The 11654-nt window shown below is 27.9% G+C and overlaps 1 pseudogene; it reads right to left on the bottom strand.

The window, feature by feature from the left end:
• Positions 1 to 203: 203 nt before the first annotated feature.
• LOC129313738 (myb family transcription factor IPN2-like) lies at positions 204 to 2427 on the bottom strand (annotated as a pseudogene).
• Positions 2428 to 11654: the final 9227 nt, after the last annotated feature.

An 11654-nucleotide genomic window follows, 5' to 3' on the forward strand; every position in this document is an offset into this window, starting at 1 on the left:
ACCCCTAAAATATGTTGACTGGTGAGAGAGATATATAAAAAGAAAACTATCAACATGGATAGAGAAAAAAGCCATACAGCTTCAAATTTTACGCATCCTTCATAACGTGCAGACATGCAGGCAATTGAGTATATATTATCAACTACTCAACATTTAAGTAACTAATTAATTCAATACAATAATCACATGAAGCCTCCAGGGAATGCAATAATAATTAATGTTATAGATGCAATTGAAAATCAGTACAAGTGAGAATGCTCACACTTAGATAATTGAAGTACAATTATACGTTCTCATATTAGAACATGACTTAATAATTAATCACCGATGCCGTCAAAAATAAGAAAAGAAAAAAAGAAAAATCAGAACATGACTTACGGTTTGCCATGCAAAGGCATTATAATATAATAGTAGTACTAGAATTAAGAAGAACAAAATATTTAATAACCCTAGCTAGTTATTATATATGCAAAACCCTAGATCTCGATCATCGTACAATGATAGTTACGATGAGTTCCTCAAGAGATCAAAGAAAATCTAAAATGGTGTACCAGTGCTAATCATAGGACTCATCCTTTGATCTGCCCTTCTTGGAGATGGCCTTTCAATAAACTTCTTTTCAATGGTAGGATCCCCTAAAGTATCCTCTTGAAGTAAAGGTTTAGTGTCATATATCTCTGACATGGGATCAATATTAATGTTATTCTCAGAACTGGTGGTTGTTCTGTCCATTGACACTTCCTTGAAAGGATCAGTATCAAGACAAGACGAGGCTGTTCCCAGTTGATCTTGATGATGAAGCCTTAGATCTTCGTTGCTCCAAATCAGGGGTCTCTTGTTCTTATTATTATTCATCCCCACACAAAGATTTTCAGTGTTGCTGCTATTTGGCATGAGCTGATGAAGATGATCGAGCTGGTCACCACCATAGATGTTAAGCTGATCTTGAAAAGAAGGGAAGTTAATATTACTGAGAGGCATCGAAGTGAAATCCTGAGGAGGGATCATATTGCCTTGATGATGTTGATGAGCTCCATTATTAAAATTCTTCATATTTTCGCCTGCAAGTGTCTGATAAGCCTTCTCTAATATGCTCTGCATGTATTTTCCTTGAGCTTCAATCCTCAGCTGAAGATGTTTCTGAACCTGTCATACATATATAGAGACACACGCTTTAATCAAAGAAGGAAAAAATAAGCTAGTCCAGGATTTCAATATATATTATGTATGGAGATATAATTCATCATTTGGATTAATTCTTTCTGTTTGTGAAATATTTAATCACCTCTAGCTGTTCGTGAAGCCGTCTCTGCACTTCCATTTGCATCCTAATTGCACCAAACCATGTCTAAGTTAGTATACAAGTAACTGTTTGTATGCAAGAAAATTTCAAATTTCCCAAAAAAGCACTCAGGAAAAAAGAAAAAAAAAAGAAAAGAAAGGGGGGAAATTAAAAATATAAAAATCAAAATTATATTCAAATTTCTTAAAAATGCATACTCGTTCATATTGCGACCAATCATGGCGGAAGAGGAGGCGGAATTTCGTTGAAGTTCTAAAGCCGAAGCTGCCATAGTGGAAAAGGATAAATTGTAAATATAAAAGAAGATATCATGAAGTGTGAGAGATCAATAAAAGCCCAAAGAAATTCTATATTTAAGTAAAAAAAAATAAGAAACCCTAGAAAGAAGAGTCACCCTTCACCTCTAATACCATCCTTGATCGCATGATCATTGAAGTCCTTGTGGGTTGCTTTCCAAGCCTAAATTTCTAACGAAAACAAAAGAACGTGAGAAAAAGATTTTAAAAACCAAATCAAAGACGATAAAGAGAGATAAGAAATAACGGGGGAAAAAGCGAAAGAGAATTGTAGGGTTTGTGTGTTTTCAAACCTGAAGGTGACTCTTTAGGTGGTAAAGTGTGAGACCCTTCACACCCATAACCCTCATAATCGTCTTCGGAGTTGCCTCTGCAAGTTTCATGAATTACAGAAACGACAAGAATAAACGTTACTGACATGAAAGATCAGAAACAAGCTAAGAAGACGATCTTTTGATATATATGTGGAACTTGATGAATAGATATTTACTGTCAGGGCCTCCGAGCTGAGTGACGGCATCGACGAAGCGTTCATGGAGTTCAACGGTCCAGCGAAGGCGAGGCTTGGGATCAGTGGTGAGGACGAGACCAGAGTCAGGTTGAACACACATGCCTCTCTCTTGGGAATTCATAGCCGAGGGCTTCTTTGGAGGGAACATTCTCTCCATCTCTCTCTCTCTCTCTCTCTCTCTCTCTCTCTTCTCTCTCGTCTCTCTGTGTGAGAGGTTGGCTCTGAGAGGAATAGGATGAGATTCAAGAACAAATGCGATGTGCAAATAAAGATGAAGAGAATAGGGTGCGTTTTTAAGAGACGAGACGGCGCCTCAGAGGGACACAGGGGGGGGAGAGAGGGGGGAAAAGGAGATTACAGTATTAAATATTAAAGGATACATACAATAGGTGTTAAAAAGAAAGTAACTAGATTCAATCTGTGAAACAAATATAACAAATATAATAAGCTAATCAGCATGACCTAAAGAGGTTCATGAATATATGTCAGTTATGTATAGTACTCTTCTTATATATTTTTAATTAAATCTTATCTCCAATAAATTAATTATTTATTTTCAAACTTACATCATCTTTCTATATTTATCCTTATTTAATAAAATATTTTATTTAAAATAAATATAAAGTGATTTATTTATTAGAAGTATTTTAAAAAAAATTTAATGATTACACCTTAAACATTAAAATGCGCATCCAACCCCTTCAAACATGCCTTATGTTTTTAAATTAAGGGAGTATATCTTTTGAATATGATATATGTCTAATAATTTTGTTTCTCTTCATGAACTAAAAATTAATTTTTCAGATATAATTTTTTTCAATTTTAAATTAGATCTTTATAATTTATTTTATTTTAATTGAGCCTTTGCAAAGCAATCTATTATATTTTAATCCTTGGATGTTAAAATTTTTAAATATTTTCTTTAAAAAATGAAATTACGAACTTTTATATTTATATTTAAAGATTATATAATATTAGAATTAATTTCATAATTTTTATAATTCATGATTAGGTTATTTTCTAAATAATTTTTATACATATATAATTTTCATAAAAATTTAATAAATATGTGTAAATATTGTATTAAATAAAATTTTGTTTCTCTTGGATTCATTATTAATAATTTTTATTTTTACTTTCATGGATTAACGTATCGAATGGTTCAAAAGCCACAAGAGTTTGATATAAAAAAAATTAACTAGAGAGACCTAAGTCAAAATGAAAAAAACTATAAAAGACCTATGGGTCACATTTTCCTAATTTATAAACAAATTATTTTTCATAACTCAAATTTATTGAATTAAAATCTTCCCTGTCTAAAATGGAAGCCTCCTTTTCTAAAAGAGCTCTATCTCTCCTTCTCTCTCTCTGTCTATCTAACATGCATCTTTCTTTCTTTCTACTAACATGATCTTTAATTAGGGAGCCAATTCTGGACATATCATTTATAAATTACCCTCACAAATCAAAATTAAGTATAAATGATAAATAAATATATTAACTTGTGAAACTTTTTTGCTCCAAACAAAAACTTGTAAAACTTTTTTTCAGTAAAATCAATTTAATTTATATAAACTCAGGAAATGAATACTTCTGTTATATGCGTTGTGTGAATTTTCAAAGATAATTAAAGGCATTAAAGTTATAAATTTTTTAATTATTGTTATAATTTTAGTTCATTAATGAGTAAAATAATCCATGAAGGTTCTAGCACCCGAGCAAATTACAAAATGGAGCATAGAGATACCCTTTGGATAGTTCTGTATAGATATATGCCTTTTCTGAGGCATCATGAGAGGAGACCCCCCATGCAATGATGATAATTTGGAGATATTGTACTTTAGCTCTTTCTTTCTCCTCACACAGACACAGAGAGAGAGAGAGAGAGAGAGAGCGCTAGAGAGGATGATAGCGTTTGGTGAATAATGCATTATATATATGTGGACATAATCTCACGTTTGGCTGTTTATGCATGCTTCTGCATTCATATATATTCGTAGTACGACATCCTTTTAGGAATAATTATAATCATCATCAACCTATATCTTCAATGGCGCATAATAATAACGCGAAAAGATTGGCTTTACGTCATTTCCCAGAAAAGTTTCTATCATACATATTCCAATTGGAAAGTGTAAGACCCTAAAACAATATTCAAATTTTGATTTTTCATAAAAACATTGAGTTTGTTATATGATTTTGTTGGCTAAGAACACATGCACATCTTTTTGCTTCAGGCAATACAGTTTTTTTTGTACAATTATAAAAGTGTTGCCGAATGTAAGCATTAGCAACAATTTTTATATGTTGTTATTGTTTCTTTATTTTAAGCAATAAAGTTTTGGCAACATTTAAAAATTATTCTCTAAAATAGAATGGGCAACAGTTTTAAGTGTTGCAGTAAAATTTTAAATAAGCAACATTAGAATTGTTGCCTTTAAAGTATATTTTATGGTAACATTTTAAAAAAATTAATTTAACAATTAATTATATATATACATATAATATTTTACATTATAATATCAAAAGATTAAGTTAAAAGAATGGTTGATCTAACACATTTATTTCAATAGGTTGAAGGGGTAGAGAAAAGAAATGTTAAATTTTGGCTATAGGAAATAAATATCAAAAGTGTTGTAATAGGTCTCTCAAAAACTGTTACTATTATCATAGTTTTTTTTAAACATTTTACAAATGATGTAGCCAAAGGAAAATTGTTGCCTAAACTAAGAGGTAATAATTTTGAAATACTTGAAAACGGTTGTCTATATCTTTAGGCAATAGTTTTTAAACTTATAGCAACACTTTTGAACTATTTTTAGATAATAAAATATTGTAGTGTAATTAAGCTTGGCTAATAATTGGATTAATTTCTTCTCATTTATATCAAAGTTAAACTTGGGATAATAAATTTCTCTTCTCATATTTTGGATAACATGAGAGTTTTTAGTGAGAAGGAGAGGATTCGTTGTACATCCACATGATTGAGTTAGAATGTTATTTGAAGAGGTAATACACGCATACACTTGGAATAATCACAAATACTTATTTCATTTTACCAAACAAGGTGTGTTACAAATAGTAGATTATTTGGGTCCTTTAAGCATGTGACCCGTATTTAATTTCGGAGCCAGCTGTATGTATGGAACTATAACTCAAGTACTCGCACTAGGGATACCTGAGAGAAATTCAAAAATAATTCATTTTGTGCTAATATGCAGAGGTTGAACTCATCAAGAGAAGAGAGCAGATAATATATCATACTCAAAACGAAGAGACTGTGGATACACATTGAAGTAGTCAAAGATGAAGACTTCATACATATTAAAAAGGGATAGATATAGGGATGAGAATGGGCAGAAAAAAAAACAAGGTAAAATGGAACCTCAACTTTAGGGTGTGTGGTTGATAATATCTGAAGGCATAAACATCAACAGTGCATAAAGAATATTGCAAGGTGTGAAGCTTTTTATATGTCACTAGTGAGTGGGGACCTTCTGCTTCTGTGTTAAGCTTTTCCACCACTCTTATTTAATTAATTAACACTAACATACCCTAATCACTTTTATACCTTTGAGCATTTCCTTTCTTTAGCTTTGTTTATTTATTTTATTAATTAATGCCCATATACATATGTACTCCTCATTAGATCATTTTATACTACATTTATCACCGGTGTGTATAGAGAAAAGAGGGTGGGGAAAGAAGTTAAATATGTTCTTTTTGAGAGAAATTAAGACGACATATGAAATAGATTTTTCTATTATATATAAGACTAGAATCAAGGGTGGAGTCAAGATTTAATTAAATATAAGGAAGGCCAAAATTAAAAAAAAACACATAGATCAAAGTTTTCAAGAAAAGTAATTGAAAATTGAACTTGAATTAAATGAAAATTAGGAAGCTTTTAGGAGTTGAAATTGAATTATGTCAATTACATATGAGACTAATTAAACTGAACACCTAACTTTTTCATGTATATGTGAATTTCTTAGTCTCGACAAAATGACTATATATCTTTTGATATATAGAATTGATGAAGATGGGAATTAATTGGAGTGTGCTTGTTAGGGTATGTTGCATTAACCCAAACTCTATTTAGCATAATCCCATGCGCCCAAAAACAAATAAAAAATCTAAGGAAATTAAATTCCTCCTATTAATTCATAATCCAGATGGTAACTAACAGAGAATCAATGCTTTCTTCTTGGACAATCAAAGAAGATTCTTCTCCCGAGGTGTACAATTTCTAGCAGCGCGATATACAAATAGTACTCTTTTTTATTTTTAATTTAAATTAAAGTTAATTAACTTTGCACTTACTGAGAAATTTTAGTTATATATATTCTTAAAATTGTAAACATATATACACATAATTCTTCAATTTCAACTTTTTTTACAATTAATAACCCTCATAAATTGTTGTCTAGAAATTTTAAACCATGATAAATAACTAAAGGTAAAACTGAAAAATAAAATTAATTACTCTAAAATTTTGCCTATATTAAGGATAAAAAAGAAAAGCTTTCAAAGTTTGTCTTATACTAAGAAAGAGACTACTAGAGGCAATACCTATATATTTCCACCAGCTCTTAATTTTATTGCAAAATATTCAAAACTTGCTTAGCCAAACCATTTGACACTACATCTATATATTAATTAATTAATAACTCCAATTAGTGGATATTATATCTGTTACGAGATTATTGAGTGTAGGGTGGTTGTTAATATATGCCTTTGTGATATAACCAAGCAATTTAAAGCAAATGCTTTCGCTTTTGGTTTTCAGTGTGTTACACATATATTCTTATATGAATGCCATGTTTGCTTCAATTTCAAGCTTCTTTATTATATGGGGCTACATATGAATATATTCCTCTCTCTCGAATGTGAATTTATTGTGGGTCCCCATTTATGTTGAAATTCCCTTACTTTCCTTTTTTTTTTTTGTTTTTTTTTACCCACTTTAATTTCTTTTTAAATGTTCCCATCTCTTGCTCGTAATATTGTCCATTAATTGTGGTCTGGCTTTTCAGCCGCCAGACCTTTTTTTTTTTTTTTTCCTTTTGGTTGCATAGAAGTAAATAACACGAGTCTCCCCCCCCCCCCAAACACTTTGGCTTTTTTCACACAATCCATGTTTTGATTGTAATTTTTTCAATAGTATAATTCGATTTGCGATAACTAGTATTAATATATCAAACTTAATTCATTAGGCTTTTAGACATTAGAAGTTTCATTTAAGCTCGTATATATAAGGATTCTAGTATATTATGTTTGATTGATTAATTTGATTAATTGCACCAGTAATAATCATAGCCTAGTGAATTCAAATTAACATTTTTAGAATCGGACCTGATATTAAATTGAAAGGTTTAGTAATTCATCGTTCGCATGGTCTAACTAATGATTGAACTTGTGATATAATTATTAAATTAAAAAATTTATATATGTATATAATAATCTAAATATAAGAAATAAATATGAAATTACTGCTTAATTTAAAATATAAAATCAAATATTTTAAAGTTTATGATGACTTAACAAGCCATATGATATAACGTAACATGAAATGATTAAAAAAATAAGTCATTTTCTTAAAAAGAAAATTTGATCAAAAGGGTATTTTTTTGAACCAGATTCAATTCCTAGTTAATCATGATTTTTGGTCTAAAACAGTCCAATCTGATCCAACTTTTTAAATAATTTTTTCAGCTTAACCAAACCGTTAACCTAACCAATTGAATGTCCAACCATTCGGTCTAGTTTTGTAACCGTTGATTCAAATTCAATGAGCGTGTCAAATCCCCTCACATGGTATCATAGAGATAGTAAATTTAATTGAACAATTGGCAAGAATGTCGGCATATATTAAAATACATGGAGAGAACACTAAATAACAGCTCTATTTGTTTTGCTGTATCCTATATTTTAATCCAACAACTAAATTTTAACCCCATGCTATGCACAAGAGTTTAATGTTTTATTCGACTTGAAGACCATGAAAAAAAAAATAAGAGGAAGATTTTAATAACATTGAAAAATGAAAATAAATAACAACATATTGCACTATAATTTTTAATGTCATTTTTTGATCAAATAATGATCAAAGTTAATTTTTGTTAATATCAAAGATTTAAATTGTACTATTTTTAAAAATTAAAAAAAAATATCATACAAAAATGATTTTACTTAAGAATTTTTCTTGTAATTTATCTTTTTTATAATTTGCTATCCATATAAAAAATTTAGTAGAATTTTTTATTTTAAAATTTATTATATATTTATATATTAAATTTTAAAATATAAATTTAAGTAGAATATTTTATTTTAAAATTTATAACCCATGCAATGTACAGAAATAAAATATAAGTCAATTTTAACCAAATTTTGTCTCCTAATAAAGTATTTATTTATTTTTAAATTAATACTATCTTTCTATATTTACTATTAATTGGGTGTTTAACTCTAAAATAATTATGCCTTTAAACACAAAAGACATCTTATACTTTTTAACATCCAAACCATGAGAAATAACCCTTAAAAAAATACTTTACACTCTCTCTGTTTTAAAATATAAGATATTTTTAATTGAATCTTACCTTCCTAATAAAGTAATTGCTTACTTTCAAACTAATCCTATCTTTTCATATTTACTCCTATTAAACACCCTACGATAAATATAAAGTCATTATCAATAGGGGTACTTTTGAAAAAAAAATGATTACAGCTTAAAAGACTAAAAATGCCTTACATTTTTAAACATTCAACTCTTAAAAAAAACCTACATTTTTGAATGGAGGAAATTTTTTTTTAAGAATGGAATAAGTTTGCTAAAATACAAAAAAACTTAATGAAATAAGAGATAAATTAGTTAATATAATTTGTGTTTATGTTTATTCAAATTTTATTACATATCTAATATCTATTATTTTTATTAAGAATTTTATATCTACATATAATTTTTACTATGAATTCTACATAAATTATAGGTCCCACAATCATTTTTTTACGATTGGTAATTTTTTTGCATATCTAACACTTATTATTTTAATTAAAAATCTTATATTCATGGTCAATTTTTATCATGGATTCTACATGATCTTTCAAGATATAAAATTTTTTATATTTTTTACACATTATTTAAATTTTTAAGTTGCATAAATGTTGGTCTCACAACCTCATTTTTTAATGGTAGATCACATATCCACTTTTTTATCAAGCCTTGCAACTATACTATTTATTTTTTTAACAAAATCATCCATTAACTAATTTTTAAGAAAAATATTTTTAAAAATAATTACTAATTTAATTTTATTAATTAAATTATAGGTTTCACACCCACTTTTTTATCATTAGTAATTTCTTTACATATCTAACACTTATTATTTTTACTATGATCTTTCAAAATGTAAAAATATTATTATATTTTACACCTTGTCTAAATTTTTAAATTTGTAAACATATGCCCCGCTCACATTTTTTAATTGTAGGTCCACATGCTACTTTTTTAAACTACGCTACTTCAATTTTTAAGAAAATTAAGTTTATTATAATCTCACATTTTCTTTCATTCCCATTAAATTCTCAATTTATACCTATTTTAAAATATATAAATATATAAAAAATTCTATAGTCAAGGCTAACTCTTGCACTTCTAGCTTTCAGATTTACTTAGACTAGTTTAACAATCTCAAATTTTTAAAAATTATTTTATTTTATTTTTTTTCTTTATTGAGTCCATAAACAGTATCTTTGAATTTTTTTGGCCAGTTTATATACTTAACTTTTTAAAAAAGTTACAACATTAATTTTTGGCAATTTAGATGATTTTTAGACAATATTTATATTTAAATAAGAGCATTTTAGATCAAAACATATGACTTAATGATCAATTAATGGTTAGATAAATAAAAAATAAAATCTTAAAAACAGGAGGAAAACTTGTATTTTATAACTATCAATATTAAGAAAGAAAATGTTCATATAAGTTTTAAAAAATAAAAGAGATGTATCATGAATTAAGATAAAATAAAAGGAATGTCAAAATATTTTACTCATTTTTAATTATGATATTTATATTTAAATAGGAGCATTTTAGTTTAAAACATATGACTTAATGAACAATTAATGGTTAGATAAATGAAAAATAAAATCTTAAAAACAGGAAGAAGACTTGTATTTTATAACTATCAATATTAAGAAAAAAAATGTTCATATAAGTTTTAAAAAATAAAAGAGATGTATAATGAATTAAGATAAAACAAAAGGAATGTCAAAATATTTTACTCATTTTTAATTTGATATTAACAATTTAATTTTTTTATAGGTCCCACATGTACCTCTTTTACTGTAAGGCTAACATAATTTTTTATCTTTTTTATTTTTATCATATCATATTTTAAAAAATTAATATTTTTTTAAAAAGAAAAAGTCGGATTGGCACTGTAGATGTGTACTGTATATCTACAGTACCAATCCGACATTACCCTTTTTTTTTTAAACCAGTGATGGCTACCCATCTTAAAAATATTAACCAAAAAAAAAAAATCGGATGGGATTCTGTAGATAAGTACTGTAAATTTACAATACCATCCAATGACTTTTACAAGATATTATAGATTATAGATTATAGATTCGTATGGCCAGAAAATTAGTTAAAATACATCCTCATAAAATGCCTTTTTAACTTACCATTGCATTCTTTTTTTTTTTTTTGTTAAGCATGAATTTTCAAGCGTTAATGAAATCTCATGACTGTAGCATGGACACTCAGTGAGCAATCACTGAGTTAGAGGATTTGAAACGCTGATATATATAATCTCCAGGTATCAATAATAATCCGCTCAATGGATTAATAAATAAGCTTTTAGATTATTATACAACAAATTATTAGTATTACAAAATGTTTTTTAATTAAAAATATTACAAAAGGTAAAATTCAAAATAAAAAATCTAACCGGAAGAAAAAATAAATAAATTCCTAAATAAATAATATTACTGAAAAATTTACTAAATGATTCTGCCCAGCACGTTCTACTTTCTCCTTGCAGCGTTTTTCATATTAAAAAAATATTAGAATACATGCAAATTGACAGGCACTGGATATGGACTTTACGAGTTAACACTTGGGCCACACACAAGTTGTTATGGTCCAACAAAAATATGGGCCGAGCCTTTTTTGGCCCAACAAATACCTTCTTTTAATAAAAATCATCTTTATTCATAGACATTACTCTTTTTTTTATAGGCCGAGATCCGACCCGAATGTTCACAAAGTTTTAACCCGGGCCGCTTGTACCATGCACGCATGTCGGTGTTTTTTTTTTTTTAAATAAAACCCTTGCCACTTTTTTTTATATATATAGTCAAATATCATTTACAACAACAACAACAACAACAACAATTTATCCCACTATTCGGCTACATGGATTGCAAGACGCCATTGTGCTCTATCATTTATTAGCTTTTAGAAATATTATTAATTATAGTCAAATATCATTAAACAAAAATATTTATTTTTTAATAAAACTCTGGTCGATAT

The sequence above is a fragment of the Prosopis cineraria genome, unplaced genomic scaffold (assembly GCF_029017545.1).
Source record: "Prosopis cineraria cultivar Desert tree isolate PC_DT_omini unplaced genomic scaffold, ASM2901754v1 PC6, whole genome shotgun sequence".
Taxonomy (NCBI): domain Eukaryota; kingdom Viridiplantae; phylum Streptophyta; class Magnoliopsida; order Fabales; family Fabaceae; genus Prosopis; species Prosopis cineraria.